The 24,488-nt window shown below is 45.9% G+C and overlaps 36 non-coding genes across 36 annotated transcripts; all 36 read right to left on the reverse strand.

Moving 5' to 3' along the window:
* Positions 1 to 436: 436 nt before the first annotated feature.
* TRNAI-AAU (transfer RNA isoleucine (anticodon AAU)) lies at positions 437 to 510 on the reverse strand. The gene has a single exon. It is a non-coding gene; the product is annotated as a tRNA-Ile (tRNA).
* A 209-nt stretch (positions 511 to 719) lies between these two features.
* On the reverse strand, positions 720 to 791 carry TRNAD-GUC (transfer RNA aspartic acid (anticodon GUC)). Its single transcript has one exon. It is a non-coding gene; the product is annotated as a tRNA-Asp (tRNA).
* Positions 792 to 1,502: 711 nt separating this feature from the next.
* On the reverse strand, positions 1,503 to 1,576 carry TRNAI-AAU (transfer RNA isoleucine (anticodon AAU)). The gene has a single exon. It is a non-coding gene; the product is annotated as a tRNA-Ile (tRNA).
* A 210-nt stretch (positions 1,577 to 1,786) lies between these two features.
* On the reverse strand, positions 1,787 to 1,858 carry TRNAD-GUC (transfer RNA aspartic acid (anticodon GUC)). Its single transcript has one exon. It is a non-coding gene; the product is annotated as a tRNA-Asp (tRNA).
* A 711-nt stretch (positions 1,859 to 2,569) lies between these two features.
* On the reverse strand, positions 2,570 to 2,643 carry TRNAI-AAU (transfer RNA isoleucine (anticodon AAU)). Its single transcript has one exon. It is a non-coding gene; the product is annotated as a tRNA-Ile (tRNA).
* Positions 2,644 to 2,853: 210 nt separating this feature from the next.
* On the reverse strand, positions 2,854 to 2,925 carry TRNAD-GUC (transfer RNA aspartic acid (anticodon GUC)). Its single transcript has one exon. It is a non-coding gene; the product is annotated as a tRNA-Asp (tRNA).
* A 711-nt stretch (positions 2,926 to 3,636) lies between these two features.
* Positions 3,637 to 3,710, reverse strand: TRNAI-AAU (transfer RNA isoleucine (anticodon AAU)). Its single transcript has one exon. It is a non-coding gene; the product is annotated as a tRNA-Ile (tRNA).
* A 993-nt stretch (positions 3,711 to 4,703) lies between these two features.
* On the reverse strand, positions 4,704 to 4,777 carry TRNAI-AAU (transfer RNA isoleucine (anticodon AAU)). The gene has a single exon. It is a non-coding gene; the product is annotated as a tRNA-Ile (tRNA).
* Positions 4,778 to 4,986: 209 nt separating this feature from the next.
* Positions 4,987 to 5,058, reverse strand: TRNAD-GUC (transfer RNA aspartic acid (anticodon GUC)). The gene has a single exon. It is a non-coding gene; the product is annotated as a tRNA-Asp (tRNA).
* Positions 5,059 to 5,769: 711 nt separating this feature from the next.
* On the reverse strand, positions 5,770 to 5,843 carry TRNAI-AAU (transfer RNA isoleucine (anticodon AAU)). Its single transcript has one exon. It is a non-coding gene; the product is annotated as a tRNA-Ile (tRNA).
* A 210-nt stretch (positions 5,844 to 6,053) lies between these two features.
* TRNAD-GUC (transfer RNA aspartic acid (anticodon GUC)) lies at positions 6,054 to 6,125 on the reverse strand. Its single transcript has one exon. It is a non-coding gene; the product is annotated as a tRNA-Asp (tRNA).
* A 711-nt stretch (positions 6,126 to 6,836) lies between these two features.
* TRNAI-AAU (transfer RNA isoleucine (anticodon AAU)) lies at positions 6,837 to 6,910 on the reverse strand. The gene has a single exon. It is a non-coding gene; the product is annotated as a tRNA-Ile (tRNA).
* Positions 6,911 to 7,120: 210 nt separating this feature from the next.
* Positions 7,121 to 7,192, reverse strand: TRNAD-GUC (transfer RNA aspartic acid (anticodon GUC)). The gene has a single exon. It is a non-coding gene; the product is annotated as a tRNA-Asp (tRNA).
* Positions 7,193 to 7,903: 711 nt separating this feature from the next.
* TRNAI-AAU (transfer RNA isoleucine (anticodon AAU)) lies at positions 7,904 to 7,977 on the reverse strand. The gene has a single exon. It is a non-coding gene; the product is annotated as a tRNA-Ile (tRNA).
* Positions 7,978 to 8,970: 993 nt separating this feature from the next.
* TRNAI-AAU (transfer RNA isoleucine (anticodon AAU)) lies at positions 8,971 to 9,044 on the reverse strand. Its single transcript has one exon. It is a non-coding gene; the product is annotated as a tRNA-Ile (tRNA).
* Positions 9,045 to 10,038: 994 nt separating this feature from the next.
* Positions 10,039 to 10,112, reverse strand: TRNAI-AAU (transfer RNA isoleucine (anticodon AAU)). The gene has a single exon. It is a non-coding gene; the product is annotated as a tRNA-Ile (tRNA).
* A 992-nt stretch (positions 10,113 to 11,104) lies between these two features.
* TRNAI-AAU (transfer RNA isoleucine (anticodon AAU)) lies at positions 11,105 to 11,178 on the reverse strand. Its single transcript has one exon. It is a non-coding gene; the product is annotated as a tRNA-Ile (tRNA).
* A 210-nt stretch (positions 11,179 to 11,388) lies between these two features.
* Positions 11,389 to 11,460, reverse strand: TRNAD-GUC (transfer RNA aspartic acid (anticodon GUC)). Its single transcript has one exon. It is a non-coding gene; the product is annotated as a tRNA-Asp (tRNA).
* A 711-nt stretch (positions 11,461 to 12,171) lies between these two features.
* On the reverse strand, positions 12,172 to 12,245 carry TRNAI-AAU (transfer RNA isoleucine (anticodon AAU)). Its single transcript has one exon. It is a non-coding gene; the product is annotated as a tRNA-Ile (tRNA).
* Positions 12,246 to 13,238: 993 nt separating this feature from the next.
* TRNAI-AAU (transfer RNA isoleucine (anticodon AAU)) lies at positions 13,239 to 13,312 on the reverse strand. Its single transcript has one exon. It is a non-coding gene; the product is annotated as a tRNA-Ile (tRNA).
* A 992-nt stretch (positions 13,313 to 14,304) lies between these two features.
* On the reverse strand, positions 14,305 to 14,378 carry TRNAI-AAU (transfer RNA isoleucine (anticodon AAU)). Its single transcript has one exon. It is a non-coding gene; the product is annotated as a tRNA-Ile (tRNA).
* Positions 14,379 to 14,588: 210 nt separating this feature from the next.
* Positions 14,589 to 14,660, reverse strand: TRNAD-GUC (transfer RNA aspartic acid (anticodon GUC)). Its single transcript has one exon. It is a non-coding gene; the product is annotated as a tRNA-Asp (tRNA).
* A 711-nt stretch (positions 14,661 to 15,371) lies between these two features.
* On the reverse strand, positions 15,372 to 15,445 carry TRNAI-AAU (transfer RNA isoleucine (anticodon AAU)). Its single transcript has one exon. It is a non-coding gene; the product is annotated as a tRNA-Ile (tRNA).
* A 993-nt stretch (positions 15,446 to 16,438) lies between these two features.
* On the reverse strand, positions 16,439 to 16,512 carry TRNAI-AAU (transfer RNA isoleucine (anticodon AAU)). The gene has a single exon. It is a non-coding gene; the product is annotated as a tRNA-Ile (tRNA).
* A 209-nt stretch (positions 16,513 to 16,721) lies between these two features.
* On the reverse strand, positions 16,722 to 16,793 carry TRNAD-GUC (transfer RNA aspartic acid (anticodon GUC)). Its single transcript has one exon. It is a non-coding gene; the product is annotated as a tRNA-Asp (tRNA).
* A 711-nt stretch (positions 16,794 to 17,504) lies between these two features.
* On the reverse strand, positions 17,505 to 17,578 carry TRNAI-AAU (transfer RNA isoleucine (anticodon AAU)). Its single transcript has one exon. It is a non-coding gene; the product is annotated as a tRNA-Ile (tRNA).
* Positions 17,579 to 17,788: 210 nt separating this feature from the next.
* Positions 17,789 to 17,860, reverse strand: TRNAD-GUC (transfer RNA aspartic acid (anticodon GUC)). The gene has a single exon. It is a non-coding gene; the product is annotated as a tRNA-Asp (tRNA).
* A 709-nt stretch (positions 17,861 to 18,569) lies between these two features.
* Positions 18,570 to 18,643, reverse strand: TRNAI-AAU (transfer RNA isoleucine (anticodon AAU)). Its single transcript has one exon. It is a non-coding gene; the product is annotated as a tRNA-Ile (tRNA).
* A 209-nt stretch (positions 18,644 to 18,852) lies between these two features.
* On the reverse strand, positions 18,853 to 18,924 carry TRNAD-GUC (transfer RNA aspartic acid (anticodon GUC)). The gene has a single exon. It is a non-coding gene; the product is annotated as a tRNA-Asp (tRNA).
* A 994-nt stretch (positions 18,925 to 19,918) lies between these two features.
* On the reverse strand, positions 19,919 to 19,990 carry TRNAD-GUC (transfer RNA aspartic acid (anticodon GUC)). The gene has a single exon. It is a non-coding gene; the product is annotated as a tRNA-Asp (tRNA).
* Positions 19,991 to 20,984: 994 nt separating this feature from the next.
* TRNAD-GUC (transfer RNA aspartic acid (anticodon GUC)) lies at positions 20,985 to 21,056 on the reverse strand. Its single transcript has one exon. It is a non-coding gene; the product is annotated as a tRNA-Asp (tRNA).
* Positions 21,057 to 21,767: 711 nt separating this feature from the next.
* Positions 21,768 to 21,841, reverse strand: TRNAI-AAU (transfer RNA isoleucine (anticodon AAU)). Its single transcript has one exon. It is a non-coding gene; the product is annotated as a tRNA-Ile (tRNA).
* A 209-nt stretch (positions 21,842 to 22,050) lies between these two features.
* TRNAD-GUC (transfer RNA aspartic acid (anticodon GUC)) lies at positions 22,051 to 22,122 on the reverse strand. The gene has a single exon. It is a non-coding gene; the product is annotated as a tRNA-Asp (tRNA).
* Positions 22,123 to 22,793: 671 nt separating this feature from the next.
* TRNAD-GUC (transfer RNA aspartic acid (anticodon GUC)) lies at positions 22,794 to 22,865 on the reverse strand. Its single transcript has one exon. It is a non-coding gene; the product is annotated as a tRNA-Asp (tRNA).
* Positions 22,866 to 23,576: 711 nt separating this feature from the next.
* Positions 23,577 to 23,650, reverse strand: TRNAI-AAU (transfer RNA isoleucine (anticodon AAU)). Its single transcript has one exon. It is a non-coding gene; the product is annotated as a tRNA-Ile (tRNA).
* Positions 23,651 to 23,859: 209 nt separating this feature from the next.
* TRNAD-GUC (transfer RNA aspartic acid (anticodon GUC)) lies at positions 23,860 to 23,931 on the reverse strand. Its single transcript has one exon. It is a non-coding gene; the product is annotated as a tRNA-Asp (tRNA).
* Positions 23,932 to 24,488: the final 557 nt, after the last annotated feature.

Below are 24,488 nucleotides of genomic sequence, written 5' to 3' on the forward strand. Positions count from 1 at the left end.
TACTGACCCTAGCATGACCTAATATCAAGTCTAATAAGTTAAAGATTGCAGCAGCTACATTGATACATCACCAGAACCGCCGTCAGTGCATGGTTACGGAAACAGAACTTCCATCAGCATATGACTACATCAGCATACGAGTTCAACACAAGACCCATCATCAGTACATGAATACAGCACCAGAGCCACCATCAGCACATAAACACAGCACCAAGTTTAACACAGAGATCAATTGCAATGACTATACTATATGCTTGCTACAGGCTTTAAATAACACCACACCATAGGAACAGCTACTTCTCCAAATCAGTTAGGCATGCAATTCTACACAGAAAACACTATGAACAAAATGCGGAGTAAAAAGAAACAAGCTTCAGCATCTGCATCGACCCACCTGGGATGAAACGAGTGCACGGGACCTCTAAAAAGCTGTACTTGGCCCGTACGGGGATCGAACCCGCGACCTTGGCGTTATTAGCACCACGCTCTAACCAACTGAGCTAACCGGCCATGGGCGTGGCGTTTATCCCCTACGGAAAGAACCGGTAATAGGTATGAGCGCAATCATTCCGTTTTGGGGGGGATGGATTTATCACACATGTAGTGACTTTTGGTGGCAGTAAAGTGACAATCAAACAATAAAATATCAAAAGCTCCTGAATATGAATTTTTTGCCATCTCGATCAGCTTCTCGTAGCAAATTCAAGAATATAAGAGGCCTCCCCGTCGGGGAATCGAACCCCGGTCTCCCGCGTGACAGGCGGGGATACTTACCACTATACTAACGAGGATTGGCTGTGTCGTCACCTCTGACATCACAGTCCGATAAAGTGCACACGTGGTATGTGACTGATCAGATGAACCACTGTTGGCCAGGCTCCTTTTTCGTTTGGGCACTTTCAGACAAGGGAGGTGAGACTGTGAAGAAAACTGCCATTTTTGGGAGAGAAAGAGCAGCCGCCCTAATGATGGCAAAGCTGTCTATAGTGTCTGGGAGCTTTTGTCAAACTCTTGCTCAGCTGACCTATAATGGCCTCATTCAGACAGCTGTATTTTCAGCACAGCATACTGACCCTAGCATGACCTAATATCAAGTCTAATAAGTTAAAGATTGCAGCAGCTACATTGATACATCACCAGAACCGCCGTCAGTGCATGGTTACGGAAACAGAACTTCCATCAGCATATGACTACATCAGCATACGAGTTCAACACAAGACCCATCATCAGTACATGAATACAGCACCAGAGCCACCATCAGCACATAAACACAGCACCAAGTTTAACACAGAGATCAATTGCAATGACTATACTATATGCTTGCTACAGGCTTTAAATAACACCACACCATAGGAACAGCTACTTCTCCAAATCAGTTAGGCATGCAATTCTACACAGAAAACACTATGAACAAAATGCAGAGTAAAAAGAAACAAGCTTCAGCATCTGCATCGACCCACCTGGGATGAAACGAGTGCACGGGACCTCTAAAAAGCTGTACTTGGCCCGTACGGGGATCGAACCCGCGACCTTGGCGTTATTAGCACCACGCTCTAACCAACTGAGCTAACCGGCCATGGGCGTGGCGTTTATCCCCTACGGAAAGAACTGGTAATAGGTATGAGCGCAATCATTCCGTTTTGGGGGGGGATGGATTTATCACACATGTAGTGACTTTTGGTGGCAGTAAAGTGACAATCAAACAATAAAATATCAAAAGCTCCTGAATATGAATTTTTTGCCATCTCGATCAGCTTCTCGTAGCAAATTCAAGAATATAAGAGGCCTCCCCGTCGGGGAATCGAACCCCGGTCTCCCGCGTGACAGGCGGGGATACTTACCACTATACTAACGAGGATTGGCTGTGTCGTCACCTCTGACATCACAGTCCGATAAAGTGCACACGTGGTATGTGACTGATCAGATGAACCACTGTTGGCCAGGCTCCTTTTTCGTTTGGGCACTTTCAGACAAGGGAGGTGAGACTGTGAAGAAAACTGCCATTTTTGGGAGAGAAAGAGCAGCCGCCCTAATGATGGCAAAGCTGTCTATAGTGTCTGGGAGCTTTTGTCAAACTCTTGCTCAGCTGACCTATAATGGCCTCATTCAGACAGCTGTATTTTCAGCACAGCATACTGACCCTAGCATGACCTAATATCAAGTCTAATAAGTTAAAGATTGCAGCAGCTACATTGATACATCACCAGAACCGCCGTCAGTGCATGGTTACGGAAACAGAACTTCCATCAGCATATGACTACATCAGCATACGAGTTCAACACAAGACCCATCATCAGTACATGAATACAGCACCAGAGCCACCATCAGCACATAAACACAGCACCAAGTTTAACACAGAGATCAATTGCAATGACTATACTATATGCTTGCTACAGGCTTTAAATAACACCACACCATAGGAACAGCTACTTCTCCAAATCAGTTAGGCATGCAATTCTACACAGAAAACACTATGAACAAAATGCGGAGTAAAAAGAAACAAGCTTCAGCATCTGCATCGACCCACCTGGGATGAAACGAGTGCACGGGACCTCTAAAAAGCTGTACTTGGCCCGTACGGGGATCGAACCCGCGACCTTGGCGTTATTAGCACCACGCTCTAACCAACTGAGCTAACCGGCCATGGGCGTGGCGTTTATCCCCTACGGAAAGAACCGGTAATAGGTATGAGCGCAATCATTCCGTTTTGGGGGGGGATGGATTTATCACACATGTAGTGACTTTTGGTGGCAGTAAAGTGACAATCAAACAATAAAATATCAAAAGCTCCTGAATATGAATTTTTTGCCATCTCGATCAGCTTCTCGTAGCAAATTCAAGAATATAAGAGGCCTCCCCGTCGGGGAATCGAACCCCGGTCTCCCGCGTGACAGGCGGGGATACTTACCACTATACTAACGAGGATTGGCTGTGTCGTCACCTCTGACATCACAGTCCGATAAAGTGCACACGTGGTATGTGACTGATCAGATGAACCACTGTTGGCCAGGCTCCTTTTTCGTTTGGGCACTTTCAGACAAGGGAGGTGAGACTGTGAAGAAAACTGCCATTTTTGGGAGAGAAAGAGCAGCCGCCCTAATGATGGCAAAGCTGTCTATAGTGTCTGGGAGCTTTTGTCAAACTCTTGCTCAGCTGACCTATAATGGCCTCATTCAGACAGCTGTATTTTCAGCACAGCATACTGACCCTAGCATGACCTAATATCAAGTCTAATAAGTTAAAGATTGCAGCAGCTACATTGATACATCACCAGAACCGCCGTCAGTGCATGGTTACGGAAACAGAACTTCCATCAGCATATGACTACATCAGCATACGAGTTCAACACAAGACCCATCATCAGTACATGAATACAGCACCAGAGCCACCATCAGCACATAAACACAGCACCAAGTTTAACACAGAGATCAATTGCAATGACTATACTATATGCTTGCTACAGGCTTTAAATAACACCACACCATAGGAACAGCTACTTCTCCAAATCAGTTAGGCATGCAATTCTACACAGAAAACACTATGAACGAAATGCGGAGTAAAAAGAAACAAGCTTCAGCATCTGCATCGACCCACCTGGGATGAAACGAGTGCACGGGACCTCTAAAAAGCTGTACTTGGCCCGTACGGGGATCGAACCCGCGACCTTGGCGTTATTAGCACCACGCTCTAACCAACTGAGCTAACCGGCCATGGGCGTGGCGTTTATCCCCTACGGAAAGAACTGGTAATAGGTATGAGCGCAATCATTCCGTTTTGGGGGGGGATGGATTTATCACACATGTAGTGACTTTTGGTGGCAGTAAAGTGACAATCAAACAATAAAATATCAAAAGCTCCTGAATATGACTTTTTTGCCATCTCGATCAGCTTCTCGTAGCAAATTCAAGAATATAAGAGGCCTCCCCGTCGGGGAATCGAACCCCGGTCTCCCGCATGACAAGCGGGGATACTTACCACTATACTAACGAGGATTGGCTGTGTCGTCACCTCTGACATCACAGTCCGATAAAGTGCACACGTGGTATGTGACTGATCAGATGAACCACTGTTGGCCAGGCTCCTTTTTCGTTTGGGCACTTTCAGACAAGGGAGGCGAGACTGTGAAGAAAACTGCCATTTTTGGGAGAGAAAGAGCAGCCGCCCTAATGATGGCAAAGCTGTCTATAGTGTCTGGGAGCTTTTGTCAAACTCTTGCTCAGCTGACCTATAATGGCCTCATTCAGACAGCTGTATTTTCAGCACAGCATACTGACCCTAGCATGACCTAATATCAAGTCTAATAAGTTAAAGATTGCAGCAGCTACATTGATACATCACCAGAACCGCCGTCAGTGCATGGTTACGGAAACAGAACTTCCATCAGCATATGACTACATCAGCATGCGAGTTCAACACAAGACCCATCATCAGTACATGAATACAGCACCAGAGCCACCATCAGCACATAAACACAGCACCAAGTTTAACACAGAGATCAATTGCAATGACTATACTATATGCTTGCTACAGGCTTTAAATAACACCACACCATAGGAACAGCTACTTCTCCAAATCAGTTAGGCATGCAATTCTACACAGAAAACACTATGAACAAAATGCGGAGTAAAAAGAAACAAGCTTCAGCATCTGCATCGACCCACCTGGGATGAAACGAGTGCACGGGACCTCTAAAAAGCTGTACTTGGCCCGTACGGGGATCGAACCCGCGACCTTGGCGTTATTAGCACCACGCTCTAACCAACTGAGCTAACCGGCCATGGGCGTGGCGTTTATCCCCTACGGAAAGAACCGGTAATAGGTATGAGCGCAATCATTCCGTTTTGGGGGGGATGGATTTATCACACATGTAGTGACTTTTGGTGGCAGTAAAGTGACAATCAAACAATAAAATATCAAAAGCTCCTGAATATGAATTTTTTGCCATCTCGATCAGCTTCTCGTAGCAAATTCAAGAATATAAGAGGCCTCCCCGTCGGGGAATCGAACCCCGGTCTCCCGCGTGACAGGCGGGGATACTTACCACTATACTAACGAGGATTGGCTGTGTCGTCACCTCTGACATCACAGTCCGATAAAGTGCACACGTGGTATGTGACTGATCAGATGAACCACTGTTGGCCAGGCTCCTTTTTCGTTTGGGCACTTTCAGACAAGGGAGGTGAGACTGTGAAGAAAACTGCCATTTTTGGGAGAGAAAGAGCAGCCGCCCTAATGATGGCAAAGCTGTCTATAGTGTCTGGGAGCTTTTGTCAAACTCTTGCTCAGCTGACCTATAATGGCCTCATTCAGACAGCTGTATTTTCAGCACAGCATACTGACCCTAGCATGACCTAATATCAAGTCTAATAAGTTAAAGATTGCAGCAGCTACATTGATACATCACCAGAACCGCCGTCAGTGCATGGTTACGGAAACAGAACTTCCATCAGCATATGACTACATCAGCATACGAGTTCAACACAAGACCCATCATCAGTACATGAATACAGCACCAGAGCCACCATCAGCACATAAACACAGCACCAAGTTTAACACAGAGATCAATTGCAATGACTATACTATATGCTTGCTACAGGCTTTAAATAACACCACACCATAGGAACAGCTACTTCTCCAAATCAGTTAGGCATGCAATTCTACACAGAAAACACTATGAACAAAATGCAGAGTAAAAAGAAACAAGCTTCAGCATCTGCATCGACCCACCTGGGATGAAACGAGTGCACGGGACCTCTAAAAAGCTGTACTTGGCCCGTACGGGGATCGAACCCGCGACCTTGGCGTTATTAGCACCACGCTCTAACCAACTGAGCTAACCGGCCATGGGCGTGGCGTTTATCCCCTACGGAAAGAACTGGTAATAGGTATGAGCGCAATCATTCCGTTTTGGGGGGGGATGGATTTATCACACATGTAGTGACTTTTGGTGGCAGTAAAGTGACAATCAAACAATAAAATATCAAAAGCTCCTGAATATGAATTTTTTGCCATCTCGATCAGCTTCTCGTAGCAAATTCAAGAATATAAGAGGCCTCCCCGTCGGGGAATCGAACCCCGGTCTCCCGCGTGACAGGCGGGGATACTTACCACTATACTAACGAGGATTGGCTGTGTCGTCACCTCTGACATCACAGTCCGATAAAGTGCACACGTGGTATGTGACTGATCAGATGAACCACTGTTGGCCAGGCTCCTTTTTCGTTTGGGCACTTTCAGACAAGGGAGGTGAGACTGTGAAGAAAACTGCCATTTTTGGGAGAGAAAGAGCAGCCGCCCTAATGATGGCAAAGCTGTCTATAGTGTCTGGGAGCTTTTGTCAAACTCTTGCTCAGCTGACCTATAATGGCCTCATTCAGACAGCTGTATTTTCAGCACAGCATACTGACCCTAGCATGACCTAATATCAAGTCTAATAAGTTAAAGATTGCAGCAGCTACATTGATACATCACCAGAACCGCCGTCAGTGCATGGTTACGGAAACAGAACTTCCATCAGCATATGACTACATCAGCATACGAGTTCAACACAAGACCCATCATCAGTACATGAATACAGCACCAGAGCCACCATCAGCACATAAACACAGCACCAAGTTTAACACAGAGATCAATTGCAATGACTATACTATATGCTTGCTACAGGCTTTAAATAACACCACACCATAGGAACAGCTACTTCTCCAAATCAGTTAGGCATGCAATTCTACACAGAAAACACTATGAACAAAATGCGGAGTAAAAAGAAACAAGCTTCAGCATCTGCATCGACCCACCTGGGATGAAACGAGTGCACGGGACCTCTAAAAAGCTGTACTTGGCCCGTACGGGGATCGAACCCGCGACCTTGGCGTTATTAGCACCACGCTCTAACCAACTGAGCTAACCGGCCATGGGCGTGGCGTTTATCCCCTACGGAAAGAACCGGTAATAGGTATGAGCGCAATCATTCCGTTTTGGGGGGGGATGGATTTATCACACATGTAGTGACTTTTGGTGGCAGTAAAGTGACAATCAAACAATAAAATATCAAAAGCTCCTGAATATGAATTTTTTGCCATCTCGATCAGCTTCTCGTAGCAAATTCAAGAATATAAGAGGCCTCCCCGTCGGGGAATCGAACCCCGGTCTCCCGCGTGACAGGCGGGGATACTTACCACTATACTAACGAGGATTGGCTGTGTCGTCACCTCTGACATCACAGTCCGATAAAGTGCACACGTGGTATGTGACTGATCAGATGAACCACTGTTGGCCAGGCTCCTTTTTCGTTTGGGCACTTTCAGACAAGGGAGGTGAGACTGTGAAGAAAACTGCCATTTTTGGGAGAGAAAGAGCAGCCGCCCTAATGATGGCAAAGCTGTCTATAGTGTCTGGGAGCTTTTGTCAAACTCTTGCTCAGCTGACCTATAATGGCCTCATTCAGACAGCTGTATTTTCAGCACAGCATACTGACCCTAGCATGACCTAATATCAAGTCTAATAAGTTAAAGATTGCAGCAGCTACATTGATACATCACCAGAACCGCCGTCAGTGCATGGTTACGGAAACAGAACTTCCATCAGCATATGACTACATCAGCATACGAGTTCAACACAAGACCCATCATCAGTACATGAATACAGCACCAGAGCCACCATCAGCACATAAACACAGCACCAAGTTTAACACAGAGATCAATTGCAATGACTATACTATATGCTTGCTACAGGCTTTAAATAACACCACACCATAGGAACAGCTACTTCTCCAAATCAGTTAGGCATGCAATTCTACACAGAAAACACTATGAACGAAATGCGGAGTAAAAAGAAACAAGCTTCAGCATCTGCATCGACCCACCTGGGATGAAACGAGTGCACGGGACCTCTAAAAAGCTGTACTTGGCCCGTACGGGGATCGAACCCGCGACCTTGGCGTTATTAGCACCACGCTCTAACCAACTGAGCTAACCGGCCATGGGCGTGGCGTTTATCCCCTACGGAAAGAACTGGTAATAGGTATGAGCGCAATCATTCCGTTTTGGGGGGGGATGGATTTATCACACATGTAGTGACTTTTGGTGGCAGTAAAGTGACAATCAAACAATAAAATATCAAAAGCTCCTGAATATGACTTTTTTGCCATCTCGATCAGCTTCTCGTAGCAAATTCAAGAATATAAGAGGCCTCCCCGTCGGGGAATCGAACCCCGGTCTCCCGCATGACAAGCGGGGATACTTACCACTATACTAACGAGGATTGGCTGTGTCGTCACCTCTGACATCACAGTCCGATAAAGTGCACACGTGGTATGTGACTGATCAGATGAACCACTGTTGGCCAGGCTCCTTTTTCGTTTGGGCACTTTCAGACAAGGGAGGCGAGACTGTGAAGAAAACTGCCATTTTTGGGAGAGAAAGAGCAGCCGCCCTAATGATGGCAAAGCTGTCTATAGTGTCTGGGAGCTTTTGTCAAACTCTTGCTCAGCTGACCTATAATGGCCTCATTCAGACAGCTGTATTTTCAGCACAGCATACTGACCCTAGCATGACCTAATATCAAGTCTAATAAGTTAAAGATTGCAGCAGCTACATTGATACATCACCAGAACCGCCGTCAGTGCATGGTTACGGAAACAGAACTTCCATCAGCATATGACTACATCAGCATACGAGTTCAACACAAGACCCATCATCAGTACATGAATACAGCACCAGAGCCACCATCAGCACATAAACACAGCACCAAGTTTAACACAGAGATCAATTGCAATGACTATACTATATGCTTGCTACAGGCTTTAAATAACACCACACCATAGGAACAGCTACTTCTCCAAATCAGTTAGGCATGCAATTCTACACAGAAAACACTATGAACAAAATGCGGAGTAAAAAGAAACAAGCTTCAGCATCTGCATCGACCCACCTGGGATGAAACGAGTGCACGGGACCTCTAAAAAGCTGTACTTGGCCCGTACGGGGATCGAACCCGCGACCTTGGCGTTATTAGCACCACGCTCTAACCAACTGAGCTAACCGGCCATGGGCGTGGCGTTTATCCCCTACGGAAAGAACCGGTAATAGGTATGAGCGCAATCATTCCGTTTTGGGGGGGGGATGGATTTATCACACATGTAGTGACTTTTGGTGGCAGTAAAGTGACAATCAAACAATAAAATATCAAAAGCTCCTGAATATGAATTTTTTGCCATCTCGATCAGCTTCTTGTAGCAAATTCAAGAATATAAGAGGCCTCCCCGTTGTGGAATCGAACCCCGGTCTCCCGCGTGACAGGCGGGGATACTTACCACTATACTAACGAGGATTGGCTGTGTCATCACCTCTGACATCACAGTCCGATAAAGTGCACACGTGGTATGTGACTGATCAGATGAACCACTGTTGGCCAGGCTCCTTTTTCGTTTGGGCACTTTCAGACAAGGGAGGTGAGACTGTGAAGAAAACTGCCATTTTTGGGAGAGAAAGAGCAGCCGCCCTAATGATGGCAAAGCTGTCTATAGTGTCTGGGAGCTTTTGTCAAACTCTTGCTCAGCTGACCTATAATGGCCTCATTCAGACAGCTGTATTTTCAGCACAGCATACTGACCCTAGCATGACCTAATATCAAGTCTAATAAGTTAAAGATTGCAGCAGCTACATTGATACATCACCAGAACCGCCGTCAGTGCATGGTTACGGAAACAGAACTTCCATCAGCATATGACTACATCAGCATACGAGTTCAACACAAGACCCATCATCAGTACATGAATACAGCACCAGAGCCACCATCAGCACATAAACACAGCACCAAGTTTAACACAGAGATCAATTGCAATGACTATACTATATGCTTGCTACAGGCTTTAAATAACACCACACCATAGGAACAGCTACTTCTCCAAATCAGTTAGGCATGCAATTCTACACAGAAAACACTATGAACAAAATGCGGAGTAAAAAGAAACAAGCTTCAGCATCTGCATCGACCCACCTGGGATGAAACGAGTGCACGGGACCTCTAAAAAGCTGTACTTGGCCCGTACGGGGATCGAACCCGCGACCTTGGCGTTATTAGCACCACGCTCTAACCAACTGAGCTAACCGGCCATGGGCGTGGCGTTTATCCCCTATGGAAAAAACTGGTAATAGGTATGAGCGCAATCATTCCGTTTTGGGGGGGATGGATTTATCACACATGTAGTGACTTTTGGTGGCAGTAAAGTGACAATCAAACAATAAAATATCAAAAGCTCCTGAATATGAATTTTTTGCCATCTCGATCAGCTTCTCGTAGCAAATTCAAGAATATAAGAGGCCTCCCCATCGGGGAATCGAACCCCGGTCTCCCGCGTGACAGGCGGGGATACTTACCACTATACTAACGAGGATTGGCTGTGTCGTCACCTCTGACATCACAGTCCGATAAAGTGCACACGTGGTATGTGACTGATCAGATGAACCACTGTTGGCCAGGCTCCTTTTTCGTTTGGGCACTTTCAGACAAGGGAGGTGAGACTGTGAAGAAAACTGCCATTTTTGGGAGAGAAAGAGCAGCCGCCCTAATGATGGCAAAGCTCTCTATAGTGTCTGGGAGCTTTTGTCAAACTCTTGCTCAGCTGACCTATAATGGCCTCATTCAGACAGCTGTATTTTCAGCACAGCATACTGACCCTAGCATGACCTAATATCAAGTCTAATAAGTTAAAGATTGCAGCAGCTACATTGATACATCACCAGAACCGCCGTCAGTGCATGGTTACGGAAACAGAACTTCCATCAGCATATGACTACATCAGCATACGAGTTCAACACAAGACCCATCATCAGTACATGAATACAGCACCAGAGCCACCATCAGCACATAAACACAGCACCAAGTTTAACACAGAGATCAATTGCAATGACTATACTATATGCTTGCTACAGGCTTTAAATAACACCACACCATAGGAACAGCTACTTCTCCAAATCAGTTAGGCATGCAATTCTACACAGAAAACACTATGAACAAAATGCGGAGTAAAAAGAAACAAGCTTCAGCATCTGCATCGACCCACCTGGGATGAAACGAGTGCACGGGACCTCTAAAAAGCTGTACTTGGCCCGTACGGGGATCGAACCCGCGACCTTGGCGTTATTAGCACCACGCTCTAACCAACTGAGCTAACCGGCCATGGGCGTGGCGTTTATCCCCTACGGAAAGAACTGGTAATAGGTATGAGCGCAATCATTCCGTTTTGGGGGGGGATGGATTTATCACACATGTAGTGACTTTTGGTGGCAGTAAAGTGACAATCAAACAATAAAATATCAAAAGCTCCTGAATATGAATTTTTTGCCATCTCGATCAGCTTCTCGTAGCAAATTCAAGAATATAAGAGGCCTCCCCGTCGGGGAATCGAACCCCGGTCTCCCGCGTGACAGGCGGGGATACTTACCACTATACTAACGAGGATTGGCTGTGTCGTCACCTCTGACATCACAGTCCGATAAAGTGCACACGTGGTATGTGACTGATCAGATGAACCACTGTTGGCCAGGCTCCTTTTTCGTTTGGGCACTTTCAGACAAGGGAGGTGAGACTGTGAAGAAAACTGCCATTTTTGGGAGAGAAAGAGCAGCCGCCCTAATGATGGCAAAGCTGTCTATAGTGTCTGGGAGCTTTTGTCAAACTCTTGCTCAGCTGACCTATAATGGCCTCATTCAGACAGCTGTATTTTCAGCACAGCATACTGACCCTAGCATGACCTAATATCAAGTCTAATAAGTTAAAGATTGCAGCAGCTACATTGATACATCACCAGAACCGCCGTCAGTGCATGGTTACGGAAACAGAACTTCCATCAGCATATGACTACATCAGCATACGAGTTCAACACAAGACCCATCATCAGTACATGAATACAGCACCAGAGCCACCATCAGCACATAAACACAGCACCAAGTTTAACACAGAGATCAATTGCAATGACTATACTATATGCTTGCTACAGGCTTTAAATAACACCACACCATAGGAACAGCTACTTCTCCAAATCAGTTAGGCATGCAATTCTACACAGAAAACACTATGAACAAAATGCGGAGTAAAAAGAAACAAGCTTCAGCATCTGCATCGACCCACCTGGGATGAAACGAGTGCACGGGACCTCTAAAAAGCTGTACTTGGCCCGTACGGGGATCGAACCCGCGACCTTGGCGTTATTAGCACCACGCTCTAACCAACTGAGCTAACCGGCCATGGGCGTGGCGTTTATCCCCTACGGAAAGAACCGGTAATAGGTATGAGCGCAATCATTCCGTTTTGGGGGGGGATGGATTTATCACACATGTAGTGACTTTTGGTGGCAGTAAAGTGACAATCAAACAATAAAATATCAAAAGCTCCTGAATATGAATTTTTTGCCATCTGGATCAGCTTCTCGTAGCAAATTCAAGAATATAAGAGGCCTCCCCGTCGGGGAATCGAACCCCGGTCTCCCACGTGACAGGCGGGGATACTTACCACTATACTAACGAGGATTGGCTGTGTCGTCACCTCTGACATCACAGTCCGATAAAGTGCACACGTGGTATGTGACTGATCAGATGAACCACTGTTGGCCAGGCTCCTTTTTCGTTTGGGCACTTTCAGACAAGGGAGGTGAGACTGTGAAGAAAACTGCCATTTTTGGGAGAGAAAGAGCAGCCGCCCTAATGATGGCAAAGCTGTCTATAGTGTCTGGGAGCTTTTGTCAAACTCTTGCTCAGCTGACCTATAATGGCCTCATTCAGACAGCTGTATTTTCAGCACAGCATACTGACCCTAGCATGACCTAATATCAAGTCTAATAAGTTAAAGATTGCAGCAGCTACATTGATACATCACCAGAACCGCCGTCAGTGCATGGTTACGGAAACAGAACTTCCATCAGCATATGACTACATCAGCATACGAGTTCAACACAAGACCCATCATCAGTACATGAATACAGCACCAGAGCCACCATCAGCACATAAACACAGTACCAAGTTTAACACAGAGATCAATTGCAATGACTATACTATATGCTTGCTACAGGCTTTAAATAACACCACACCATAGGAACAGCTACTTCTCCAAATCAGTTAGGCATGCAATTCTACACAGAAAACACTATGAACAAAATGCGGAGTAAAAAGAAACAAGCTTCAGCATCTGCATCGACCCACCTGGGATGAAACGAGTGCACGGGACCTCTAAAAAGCTGTACTTGGCCCGTACGGGGATCGAACCCGCGACCTTGGCGTTATTAGCACCACGCTCTAACCAACTGAGCTAACCGGCCATGGGCGTGGCGTTTATCCCCTACGGAAAAAACTGGTAATAGGTATGAGCGCAATCATTCCGTTTTGGGGGGGATGGATTTATCACACATGTAGTGACTTTTGGTGGCAGTAAAGTGACAATCAAACAATAAAATATCAAAAGCTCCTGAATATGAATTTTTTGCCATCTCGATCAGCTTCTCGTAGCAAATTCAAGAATATAAGAGGCCTCCCCATCGGGGAATCGAACCCCGGTCTCCCGCGTGACAGGCGGGGATACTTACCACTATACTAACGAGGATTGGCTGTGTCGTCACCTCTGACATCACAGTCCGATAAAGTGCACACGTGGTATGTGACTGATCAGATGAACCACTGTTGGCCAGGCTCCTTTTTCGTTTGGGCACTTTCAGACAAGGGAGGTGAGACTGTGAAGAAAACTGCCATTTTTGGGAGAGAAAGAGCAGCCGCCCTAATGATGGCAAAGCTGTCTATAGTGTCTGGGAGCTTTTGTCAAACTCTTGCTCAGCTGACCTATAATGGCCTCATTCAGACAGCTGTATTTTCAGCACAGCATACTGACCCTAGCATGACCTAATATCAAGTCTAATAAGTTAAAGATTGCAGCAGCTACATTGATACATCACCAGAACCGCCGTCAGTGCATGGTTACGGAAACAGAACTTCCATCAGCATATGACTACATCAGCATACGAGTTCAACACAAGACCCATCATCAGTACATGAATACAGCACCAGAGCCACCATCAGCACATAAACACAGCACCAAGTTTAACACAGAGATCAATTGCAATGACTATACTATATGCTTGCTACAGGCTTTAAATAACACCACACCATAGGAACAGCTACTTCTCCAAATCAGTTAGGCATGCAATTCTACACAGAAAACACTATGAACAAAATGCGGAGTAAAAAGAAACAAGCTTCAGCATCTGCATCGACCCACCTGGGATGAAACGAGTGCACGGGACCTCTAAAAAGCTGTACTTGGCCCGTACGGGGATCGAACCCGCGACCTTGGCGTTATTAGCACCACGCTCTAACCAACTGAGCTAACCGGCCATGGGCGTGGCGTTTATCCCCTACGGAAAGAACTGGTAATAGGTATGAGCGCAATCATTCCGTTTTGGGGGGGGATGGATTTATCACACATGTAGTGACTTTTGGTGGCAGTAAAGTGACAATCAAACAATAAAATATCAAAAGCTCCTGAATATGAATTTTTTGCCATCTCGATCAGCTTCTCGTAGCAAATTCAAGAATATAAGAGGCCTCCCCGTCGGGGAATCGAACCCCGGTCTCCCGCGTGACAGGCGGGGATACTTACCACTATACTAACGAGGATTGGCTGTGTCGTCACCTCTGACATCACAGTCCGATAAAGTGCACACGTGGTATGTGACTGATCAGATGAACCACTGTTGGCCAGGCTCCTTTTTCGTTTGGGCACTTTCAGACAAGGGAGGTGAGACTGTGAAGAAAACTGCCATTTTTGGGAGAGAAAGAGCAGCCGCCCTAATGATGGCAAAGCTGTCTATAGTGTCTGGGAGCTTTTGTCAAACTCTTGCTCAGCTGACCTATAATGGCCTCATTCAGACAGCTGTATTTTCAGCACAGCATACTGACCCTAGCATGACCTAATATCAAGTCTAATAAGTTAAAGATTGCAGCAGCTACATTGATACATCACCAGAACCGCCGTCAGTGCATGGTTACGGAAACAGAACTTCCATCAGCATATGACTACATCAGCATACGAGTTCAACACAAGACCCATCATCAGTACATGAATACAGCACCAGAGCCACCATCAGCACATAAACACAGCACCAAGTTTAACACAGAGATCAATTGCAATGACTATACTATATGCTTGCTACAGGCTTTAAATAACACCACACCATAGGAACAGCTACTTCTCCAAATCAGTTAGGCATGCAATTCTACACAGAAAACACTATGAACAAAATGCGGAGTAAAAAGAAACAAGCTTCAGCATCTGCATCGACCCACCTGGGATGAAACGAGTGCACGGGACCTCTAAAAAGCTGTACTTGGCCCGTACGGGGATCGAACCCGCGACCTTGGCGTTATTAGCACCACGCTCTAACCAACTGAGCTAACCGGCCATGGGCGTGGCGTTTATCCCCTACGGAAAGAACCGGTAATAGGTATGAGCGCAATCATTCCGTTTTGGGGGGGGATGGATTTATCACACATGTAGTGACTTTTGGTGGCAGTAAAGTGACAATCAAACAATAAAATATCAAAAGCTCCTGAATATGAATTTTTTGCCATCTGGATCAGCTTCTCGTAGCAAATTCAAGAATATAAGAGGCCTCCCCGTCGGGGAATCGAACCCCGGTCTCCCACGTGACAGGCGGGGATACTTACCACTATACTAACGAGGATTGGCTGTGTCGTCACCTCTGACATCACAGTCCGATAAAGTGCACACGTGGTATGTGACTGATCAGATGAACCACTGTTGGCCAGGCTCCTTTTTCGTTTGGGCACTTTCAGACAAGGGAGGTGAGACTGTGAAGAAAACTGCCATTTTTGGGAGAGAAAGAGCAGCCGCCCTAATGATGGCAAAGCTGTCTATAGTGTCTGGGAGCTTTTGTCAAACTCTTGCTCAGCTGACCTATAATGGCCTCATTCAGACAGCTGTATTTTCAGCACAGCATACTGACCCTAGCATGACCTAATATCAAGTCTAATAAGTTAAAGATTGCAGCAGCTACATTGATACATCACCAGAACCGCCGTCAGTGCATGGTTACGGAAACAGAACTTCCATCAGCATATGACTACATCAGCATACGAGTTCAACACAAGACCCATCATCAGTACATGAATACAGCACCAGAGCCACCATCAGCACATAAACACAGTACCAAGTTTAACACAGAGATCAATTGCAATGACTATACTATATGCTTGCTACAGGCTTTAAATAACACCACACCATAGGAACAGCTACTTCTCCAAATCAGTTAGGCATGCAATTCTACACAGAAAACACTATGAACAAAATGCGGAGTAAAAAGAAACAAGCTTCAGCATCTGCATCGACCCACCTGGGATGAAACGAGTGCACGGGACCTCTAAAAAGCTGTACTTGGCCCGTACGGGGATCGAACCCGCGACCTTGGCGTTATTAGCACCACGCTCTAACCAACTGAGCTAACCGGCCATGGGCGTGGCGTTTATCCCCTACGGAAAGAACTGGTAATAGGTATGAGCGCAATCATTCCGTTTTGGGGGGGATGGATTTATCACACATGTAGTGACTTTTGGTGGCAGTAAAGTGACAATCAAACAATAAAATATCAAAAGCTCCAGAATATGAATTTTTTGCCATCTCGATCAGCTTCTCGTAGCAAATTCAAGAATATAAGAGGCCTCCCCGTCGGGGAATCGAACCCCGGTCTCCCGCGTGACAGGCGGGGATACTTACCACTATACTAACGAGGATTGGCTGTGTCGTCACCTCTGACATCACAGTCCGATAAAGTGCACACGTGGTATGTGACTGATCAGATGAACCACTGTTGGCCAGGCTCCTTTTTCGTTTGGGCACTTTCAGACAAGGGAGGTGAGACTGTGAAGAAAACTGCCATTTTTGGGAGAGAAAGAGCAGCCGCCCTAATGATGGCAAAGCTGTCTATAGTGTCTGGGAGCTTTTGTCAAACTCTTGCTCAGCTGACCTATAATGGCCTCATTCAGACAGCTGTATTTTCAGCACAGCATACTGACCCTAGCATGACCTAATATCAAGTCTAATAAGTTAAAGATTGCAGCAGCTACATTGATACATCACCAGAACCGCCGTCAGTGCATGGTTACGGAAACAGAACTTCCATCAGCATATGACTACATCAGCATACGAGTTCAACACAAGACCCATCATCAGTACATGAATACAGCACCAGAGCCACCATCAGCACATAAACACAGCACCAAGTTTAACACAGAGATCAATTGCAATGACTATACTATATGCTTGCTACAGGCTTTAAATAACACCACACCATAGGAACAGCTACTTCTCCAAATCAGTTAGGCATGCAATTCTACACAGAAAACACTATGAACAAAATGCGGAGTAAAAAGAAACAAGCTTCAGCATCTGCATCGACCCACCTGGGATGAAACGAGTGCACGGGACCTCTAAAAAGCTGTACTTGGCCCGTACGGGGATCGAACCCGCGACCTTGGCGTTATTAGCACCACGCTCTAACCAACTGAGCTAACCGGCCATGGGCGTGGCGTTTATCCCCTACGGAAAGAACTGGTAATAGGTATGAGCGCAATCATTCCGTTTTGGGGGGGGATGGATTTATCACACATGTAGTGACTTTTGGTGGCAGTAAAGTGACAATCAAACAATAAAATATCAAAAGCTCCTGAATATGAATTTTTTGCCATCTCGATCAGCTTCTCGTAGCAAATTCAAGAATATAAGAGGCCTCCCCGTCGGGGAATCGAACCCCGGTCTCCCGCGTGACAGGCGGGGATACTTACCACTATACTAACGAGGATTGGCTGTGTCGTCACCTCTGACATCACAGTCCGATAAAGTGCACACGTGGTATGTGACTGATCAGATGAACCACTGTTGGCCAGGCTCCTTTTTCGTTTGGGCACTTTCAGACAAGGGAGGTGAGACTGTGAAGAAAACTGCCATTTTTGGGAGAGAAAGAGCAGCCGCCCTAATGATGGCAAAGCTGTCTATAGTGTCTGGGAGCTTTTGTCAAACTCTTGCTCAGCTGACCTATAATGGCCTCATTCAGACAGCTGTATTTTCAGCACAGCATACTGACCCTAGCATGACCTAATATCAAGTCTAATAAGTTAAAGATTGCAGCAGCTACATTGATACATCACCAGAACCGCCGTCAGTGCATGGTTACGGAAACAGAACTTCCATCAGCATATGACTACATCAGCATACGAGTTCAACACAAGACCCATCATCAGTACATGAATACAGCACCAGAGCCACCATCAGCACATAAACAGCACCAAGTTTAACACAGAGATCAATTGCAATGACTATACTATATGCTTGCTACAGGCTTTAAATAACACCACACCATAGGAACAGCTACTTCTCCAAATCAGTTAGGCATGCAATTCTACACAGAAAACACTATGAACAAAATGCGGAGTAAAAAGAAATAAGCTTCAGCATCTGCATCGACCCACCTGGGATGAAACGAGTGCACGGGACCTCTAAAAAGCTGTACTTGGCCCGTACGGGGATCGAACCCGCGACCTTGGCGTTATTAGCACCACGCTCTAACCAACTGAGCTAACCGGCCATGGGCGTGGCGTTTATCCCCTACGGAAAGAACTGGTAATAGGTATGAGCGCAATCATTCCGTTTTGGGGGGGATGGATTTATCACACATGTAGTGACTTTTGGTGGCAGTAAAGTGACAATCAAACAATAAAATATCAAAAGCTCCTGAATATATATTTTTTGCCATCTTGATCAGCTTCTCGTAGCAAATTCAAGAATATAAGAGGCCTCCCCGTCGGGGAATCGAACCCCGGTCTCCCGCGTGACAGGCGGGGATACTTACCACTATACTAACGAGGATTGGCTGTGTTGTCACCTCTGACATCACAGTCCGATAAAGTGCACACGTGGTATGTGACTGATCAGATGAACCACTGTTGGCCAGGCTCCTTTTTCGTTTGGGCACTTTCAGACAAGGGAGGTGAGACTGTGAAGAAAACTGCCATTTTTGGGAGAGAAAGAGCAGCCACCCTAATGATGGCAAAGCTGTCTATAGTGTCTGGGAGCTTTTGTCAAACTCTTGCTCAGCTGACCTATAATGGCCTCATTCAGACAGCTGTATTTTCAGCACAGCATACTGACCCTAGCATGACCTAATATCAAGTCTAATAAGTTAAAGATTGCAGCAGCTACATTGATACATCACCAGAACCGCCGTCAGTGCATGGTTACGGAAACAGAACTTCCATCAGCATATGACTACATCAGCATACGAGTTCAACACAAGACCCATCATCAGTACATGAATACAGCACCAGAGCCACCATCAGCACATAAACACAGCACCAAGTTTAACACAGAGATCAATTGCAATGACTATACTATATGCTTGCTACAGGCTTTAAATAACACCACACCATAGGAACAGCTACTTCTCCAAATCAGTTAGGCATGCAATTCTACACAGAAAACACTATGAACAAAATGCGGAGTAAAAAGAAACAAGCTTCAGCATCTGCATCGACCCACCTGGGATGAAACGAGTGCACGGGACCTCTAAAAAGCTGTACTTGGCCTGTACGGGGATCGAACCCGCGACCTTGGCGTTATTAGCACCACGCTCTAACCAACTGAGCTAACCGGCCATGGGCATGGCGTTTATCCCCTACGTAAAGAACTGGTAATAGGTATGAGCGCAATCATTCCGTTTTGGGGGGGATGGATTTATCACACATGTAGTGACTTTTGGTGGCAGTAAAGTGACAATCAAACAATAAAATATCAAAAGCTCCTGAATATGAATTTTTTGCCATCTCGATCAGCTTCTCGTAGCAAATTCAAGAATATAAGAGGCCTCCCCGTCGGGGAATCGAACCCCGGTCTCCCGCGTGACAGGCGGGAATACTTACCACTATACTAACGAGGATTGGCTGTGTCGTCACCTCTGACATCACAGTCCGATAAAGTGCACACGTGGTATGTGACTGATCAGATGAACCACTGTTGGCCAGGCTCCTTTTTCGTTTGGGCACTTTCAGACAAGGGAGGTGAGACTGTGAAGAAAACTGCCATTTTTGGGAGAGAAAGAGCAGCCGCCCTAATGATGGCAAAGCTGTCTATAGTGTCTGGGAGCTTTTGTCAAACTCTTGCTCAGCTGACCTATAATGGCCTCATTCAGACAGCTGTATTTTCAGCACAGCATACTGACCCTAGCATGACCTAATATCAAGTCTAATAAGTTAAAGATTGCAGCAGCTACATTGATACATCACCAGAACCGCCGTCAGTGCATGGTTACGGAAACAGAACTTCCATCAGCATATGACTACATCAGCATACGAGTTCAACACAAGACCCATCATCAGTACATGAATACAGCACCAGAGCCACCATCAGCACATAAACACAGCACCAAGTTTAACACAGAGATCAATTGCAATGACTATACTATATGCTTGCTACAGGCTTTAAATAACACCACACCATAGGAACAGCTACTTCTCCAAATCAGTTAGGCATGCAATTCTACACAGAAAACACTATGAACAAAATGCGGAGTAAAAAGAAACAAGCTTCAGCATCTGCATCGACCCACCTGGGATGAAACGAGTGCACGGGACCTCTAAAAAGCTGTACTTGGCCCGTACGGGGATCGAACCCGCGACCTTGGCGTTATTAGCACCGCACTCTAACCAACTGAGCTAACCGGCCATGGGCGTGGCGTTTATCCCCTACGGAAAGAACTGGTAATAGGTATGAGCGCAATCATTCCGTTTTGGGGGGGATGGATTTATCACACATGTAGTGACTTTTGGTGGCAGTAAAGTGACAATCAAACAATAAAATATCAAAAGCTCCTGAATATGAATTTTTTGCCATCTCGATCAGCTTCTCGTAGCAAATTCAAGAATATAAGAGGCCTCCCCGTCGGGGAATCGAACCCCGGTCTCCCGCGTGACAGGCGGGGATACTTACCACTATACTAACGAGGATTGGCTGTGTCGTCACCTCTGACATCACAGTCCGATAAAGTGCACACGTGGTATGTGACTGATCAGATGAACCACTGTTGGCCAGGCTCCTTTTTCGTTTGGGCACTTTCAGACAAGGGAGGTGAGACTGTGAAGAAAACTGCCATTTTTGGGAGAGAAAGAGCAGCCGCCCTAATGATGGCAAAGCTGTCTATAGTGTCTGGGAGCTTTTGTCAAACTCTTGCTCAGCTGACCTATAATGGCCTCATTCAGACAGCTGTATTTTCAGCACAGCATACTGACCCTAGCATGACCTAATATCAAGTCTAATAAGTTAAAGATTGCAGCAGCTACATTGATACATCACCAGAACCGCCGTCAGTGCATGGTTACGGAAACAGAACTTCCATCAGCATATGACTACATCAGCATACGAGTTCAACACAAGACCCATCATCAGTACATGAATACAGCACCAGAGCCACCATCAGCACATAAACACAGCACCAAGTTTAACACAGAGATCAATTGCAATGACTATACTATATGCTTGCTACAGGCTTTAAATAACACCACACCATAGGAACAGCTACTTCTCCAAATCAGTTAGGCATGCAATTCTACACAGAAAACACTATGAACAAAATGCGGAGTAAAAAGAAACAAGCTTCAGCATCTGCATCGACCCACCTGGGATGAAACGAGTGCACGGGACCTCTAAAAAGCTGTACTTGGCCCGTACGGGGATCGAACCCGCGACCTTGGCGTTATTAGCACCACGCTCTAACCAACTGAGCTAACCGGCCATGGGCGTGGCGTTTATCCCCTACGGAAAGAACTGGTAATAGGTATGAGCGCAATCATTCCGTTTTGGGGGGGATGGATTTATCACACATGTAGTGACTTTTGGTGGCAGTAAAGTGACAATCAAACAATAAAATATCAAAAGCTCCTGAATATGAATTTTTTGCCATCTCGATCAGCTTCTCGTAGCAAATTCAAGAATATAAGAGGCCTCCCCGTCGGGGAATCGAACCCCGGTCTCCCGCGTGACAGGCGGGGATACTTACCACTATACTAACGAGGATTGGCTGTGTCGTCACCTCTGACATCACAGTCCGATAAAGTGCACACGTGGTATGTGACTGATCAGATGAACCACTGTTGGCCAGGCTCCTTTTTCGTTTGGGCACTTTCAGACAAGGGAGGTGAGACTGTGAAGAAAACTGCCATTTTTGGGAGAGAAAGAGCAGCCGCCCTAATGATGGCAAAGCTGTCTATAGTGTCTGGGAGCTTTTGTCAAACTCTTGCTCAGCTGACCTATAATGGCCTCATTCAGACAGCTGTATTTTCAGCACAGCATACTGACCCTAGCATGACCTAATATCAAGTCTAATAAGTTAAAGATTGCAGCAGCTACATTGATACATCACCAGAACCGCCGTCAGTGCATGGTTACGGAAACAGAACTTCCATCAGCATATGACTACATCAGCATACGAGTTCAACACAAGACCCATCATCAGTACATGAATACAGCACCAGAGCCACCATCAGCACATAAACACAGCACCAAGTTTAACACAGAGATCAATTGCAATGACTATACTATATGCTTGCTACAGGCTTTAAATAACACCACACCATAGGAACAGCTACTTCTCCAAATCAGTTAGGCATGCAATTCTACACAGAATACACTATGAACAAAATGCGGAGTAAAAAGAAACAAGCTTCAAATTCAAGAATATAAGAGGCCTCCCCGTCGGGGAATCGAACCCCGGTCTCCCGCGTGACAGGCGGGGATACTTACCACTATACTAACGAGGATTGGCTGTGTCGTCACCTCTGACATCACAGTCCGATAAAGTGCACACGTGGTATGTGACTGATCAGATGAACCACTGTTGGCCAGGCTCCTTTTTCGTTTGGGCACTTTCAGACAAGGGAGGTGAGACTGTGAAGAAAACTGCCATTTTTGGGAGAGAAAGAGCAGCCGCCCTAATGATGGCAAAGCTGTCTATAGTGTCTGGGAGCTTTTGTCAAACTCTTGCTCAGCTGACCTATAATGGCCTCATTCAGACAGCTGTATTTTCAGCACAGCATACTGACCCTAGCATGACCTAATATCAAGTCTAATAAGTTAAAGATTGCAGCAGCCACATTGATACATCACCAGAACCGCCGTCAGTGCATGGTTACGGAAACAGAACTTCCATCAGCATATGACTACATCAGCATACGAGTTCAACACAAGACCCATCATCAGTACATGAATACAGCACCAGAGCCACCATCAGCACATAAACACAGCACCAAGTTTAACACAGAGATCAATTGCAATGACTATACTATATGCTTGCTACAGGCTTTAAATAACACCACACCATAGGAACAGCTACTTCTCCAAATCAGTTAGGCATGCAATTCTACACAGAAAACACTATGAACAAAATGCGGAGTAAAAAGAAACAAGCTTCAGCATCTGCATCGACCCACCTGGGATGAAACGAGTGCACGGGACCTCTAAAAAGCTGTACTTGGCCCGTACGGGGATCGAACCCGCGACCTTGGCGTTATTAGCACCACGCTCTAACCAACTGAGCTAACCGGCCATGGGCGTGGCGTTTATCCCCTACGGAAAGAACTGGTAATAGGTATGAGCGCAATCATTCCGTTTTGGGGGGGATGGATTTATCACACATGTAGTGACTTTTGGTGGCAGTAAGGTGACAATCAAACAATAAAATATCAAAAGCTCCTGAATATGAATTTTTTGCCATCTCGATCAGCTTCTCGTAGCAAATTCAAGAATATAAGAGGCCTCCCCGTCGGGGAATCGAACCCCGGTCTCCCGCGTGACAGGCGGGGATACTTACCACTATACTAACGAGGATTGGCTGTGTCATCACCTCTGACATCACAGTCCGATAAAGTGCACACGTGGTATGTGACTGATCAGATGAACCACTGTTGGCCAGGCTCCTTTTTCGTTTGGGCACTTTCAGACAAGGGAGGTGAGACTGTGAAGAAAACTGCCATTTTTGGGAGAGAAAGAGCAGCCGCCCTAATGATGGCAAAGCTGTCTATAGTGTCTGGGAGCTTTTGTCAAACTCTTGCTCAGCTGACCTATAATGGCCTCATTCAGACAGCTGTATTTTCAGCACAGCATACTGACCCTAGCATGACCTAATATCAAGTCTAATAAGTTAAAGATTGCAGCAGCTACATTGATACATCACCAGAACCGCCGTCAGTGCATGGTTACGGAAACAGAACTTCCAGCAGCATATGACTACATCAGCATACGAGTTCAACACAAGACCCATCATCAGTACATGAATACAGCACCAGAGCCACCATCAGCACATAAACACAGCACCAAGTTTAACACAGAGATCAATTGCAATGACTATACTATATGCTTGCTACAGGCTTTAAATAACACCACAC

Source organism: Ranitomeya variabilis, chromosome 5 (assembly GCF_051348905.1).
Source record: "Ranitomeya variabilis isolate aRanVar5 chromosome 5, aRanVar5.hap1, whole genome shotgun sequence".
NCBI classification, from domain to species: domain Eukaryota; kingdom Metazoa; phylum Chordata; class Amphibia; order Anura; family Dendrobatidae; genus Ranitomeya; species Ranitomeya variabilis.